The sequence below is a fragment of the Octodon degus genome, unplaced genomic scaffold (assembly GCF_000260255.1).
Source record: "Octodon degus isolate 3935 unplaced genomic scaffold, OctDeg1.0 scaffold00057, whole genome shotgun sequence".
Taxonomy (NCBI): Eukaryota; Metazoa; Chordata; class Mammalia; order Rodentia; family Octodontidae; genus Octodon; species Octodon degus.
In genome coordinates, this window is record NW_004524633.1 from 7194423 (window position 1) to 7197620 (window position 3198).

The following is a 3198-nucleotide window of genomic DNA, read 5'->3' on the forward strand; positions in this document are numbered from 1 at the left end:
TGTGCTGAGCTGGCAACTAAGTCTAGGATTGGTGGCACATGCCTATAATCCCAGCACTGGGGAGGCTGAAAACAGGAGGATCTCTACGAGTCCAAGCTGAGTAGTAAGACCCTGTACCAAATACATTATAAAACAGACAACAACAAAAAGTCTAAACCCTTAAAATCCAGATTCCTCTTGAACAGCTCTGTGGATTAAATGTGCTGTAATAAAAACAGTGTGAACAAAGTTTCCTATATGACACAATTCTCCACAAATTTTGGTAAAGCACAAGCTATTTTTTTTATTGATTTAGACAAGCTAATCTAAGAGTCCTAACCATGAAAGAATAGAAAATTGCAGTTATTAGAAGTGGAGAAATATGTTTTTAAAAAGAAAAAAACTACATCTACAAAGGAACCAGAAACTCACCTTGAAATCAGGGCTCTGTGGGACTGGGAAGATAGCTCAGTAGAATAAGCACTTGTCTGGCAAGCACAAGGTCCTGAGTTCAATCCCCAGTACCACAAAAAAAGAAAAAGAAAAAGAAAGAAAGAAAGAAAGAAAGAAAGAAAGAAAGAAAGAAAGAAAGAAGAAAGAAAGAAGAAAGAAAGAGAGAAATCAGGGTTCTGATAGTCAGGGAGCGTTAAGAGTTTGATATGGTTTAGTACCAGTGGTGTACTAGGAAGAACATGCAAGCTCCTTAATATGCTTTGTCATCTTTATCCCCCTGGGATTTTCCTTGAGCTGCGGGTCTATGTGTCACTTTTAGGACACTGCTAGTTAAGACATCTATCATATTAGTGCTGTTTTGTCTTTCTTCTCCTTTGTAGATAAACCTGAGGAAGATAAATAACTGGCACAGGATTTCACACGTGTTATTTAAAAATCCAACCTGAGTCTACTTGACTCCCAAGAATGTGTCCTCAAACTCTCCAGGACATTCTCATCTACATTTCTAGACCTTTCATTATCAGACAGGTGAAATTAAGGTGTTATCTCGAGGAAAAGTGAAAAAGATTCAAATCTAAAGTTTGGTTCTATCCAGTAGTACTACTTTATCCAAAGTACTCCTTTTAGGGTCATTGCAGGTCTAACATCACCAGCTCGTCTTTCAGTCAGTAGAGTGAATAATACAATTTCTGATGTGTCTGGCTTGCTGTCAAGTTCACATGAAACTGCCTAGGAAAAGTGTGTGGTATATTATCTTTTACTCAGAGATTTTTATTATATTATTTTAGAAGACTGGTTGTTTGTCTCACTTCTTTTTTTGACTTCTAGCAGACTATTACAGACACATAAGAAATGTTTTCAGAATGAATAATGAATGGATGAGTGAGTGACATAAACAGGGCATCCAAATTCATGTGCCTATCACAGGATGTGCCTCTCACCCTGATAGTGGAGCTGTGTTCCTGCATTACCGGCGCTCCTGCTTATCTGTTTACTTCTTAAAGAGCACTACTGTGAGGTAATATTAGTAATGGTCACCTTGCAGTTTGAAAAGTACATCATGCTGGAGGATAGAAAGGAGCTGAGCAAGCACAAATCACATCCAAACTAGGAGAAGAGAGAACGACTCGTTAATCCAGGAAGAAAGAACACAGATACTGGAACAAATCTACCAAAGATATTGAGTAGGCTTTGATTTTATGAGATAATGCATGAATAAAATACTTTTAAGGAACTTGCCACATATAGATGCTCAGAGCTCCACTTGAGATGGTTCCTCTAATTGAGAGATGAAACAGACTCCAGCACGGTGTCCAGGTAGGACAAAAGGAAGCATTCTAAAGTGTGTTCAGGCCAGTGGTCACAGAACTGCGCACAGAAAAACTGAATTTGAACAATGCTGTCATTATTTTCAGAAATGAATGTTTAGCTGACAGTGTTGGAAGATATTTGTTGCCTTTTCTATAAAACACGAAGACCATGACACTGAGAGTGGGTGTACTTTATGTTTTAGGGTGCATAAGAAGTCATTTTATTCTGCTTGTACATATAGATGTACATGAAGCTTTTGAAATTACATACAATAAAGCAAGCATTTCTTTTTCAGGAAGATAAATGTTTTAAATACATGACTTATGTCTTATTGGATTTTTGGCAGGCAGGTCTGACAAACTGGGGCAGGCTGGACTGTCGCTGACAACATTCCTTCTGTCCTTTCCATGGCAAATTTATATGAGAGACTTCCCCTTGGTCTCTGCCCAGGGGCTTTTGTGGCCAATGAGTTTTGGGTGTAAGCAAGGATTTGCCTAATTCAGTCCTATAACTGAATGCCTGCCTGGCAAGCACACAGCCCCAAGTTTGATCCTCAGTACCACAAAGAAAAACAAACAAACAAACAAAAATCCTTTAGCTTAGGAGTAGAGTTGCCAGATTTAGTAAGTAAAAATACAGGGTGCTCAGTTATATAAGAAATACAGGCAAACAACAATTTATAGCATAAGTGTCATGTGCAATATGTAGGGGGTACTTATGCCAAGATATAATCAGGACAAAGTTATCAGGGCAATTTCTTCAAGAATTACATTCAGTGTGCTCATCTTTGCACAACTGTCTCACACAAGTCACTGTGTGTAATCTGTAGCAGCCATGGGAATCTCTGTCCCCCTTCTTAACTTTTTTATTAATGCACTAATTAATCATGTGGTTATAGACATTTAATTATTTGCTTCTTACTATCTACGGAAAGCTCTGCTTGACAAATAGTAAGACCTTACTAGATGCTCACTGAAATTTTCATAAAATTCTAAGAAAAAATGGTGAAGTCTACGATCATCTTTGAACACCCTGAAATGGCAACCCTGATACCCCTCTGGATGGTACCAGGCATTCACATAACTGTCTTGCACCACATAAATAATCCACATATTTCTTTGTCAATATGTTAGAAGACATTAATAAAAATATTGATTGATAGAGTATACTTTATAAAGTATTTCAATGTATGATTAAGGTTGTTATTTTCACTTTTCTTGCAATCAGCATTCACTACTGAGGTTCTTCTTCAGGGCTTTTTGATGAAAACATCATCAAATCCCTTGAATATGTATCTCTGTGATCTGTGATTGCCCTTTGTCTACAAGATAAAGATGCTGATAGTTGAATGAATGATGGGGAAGGGGAGGGAGAAAGGGGGGAGAGAGACGGGAGGGGGAGAGAGAGAGAGAGAGAGAGAGAGAGAGAGAGAGAGAGAGAGAGAGAGAGAGAGAG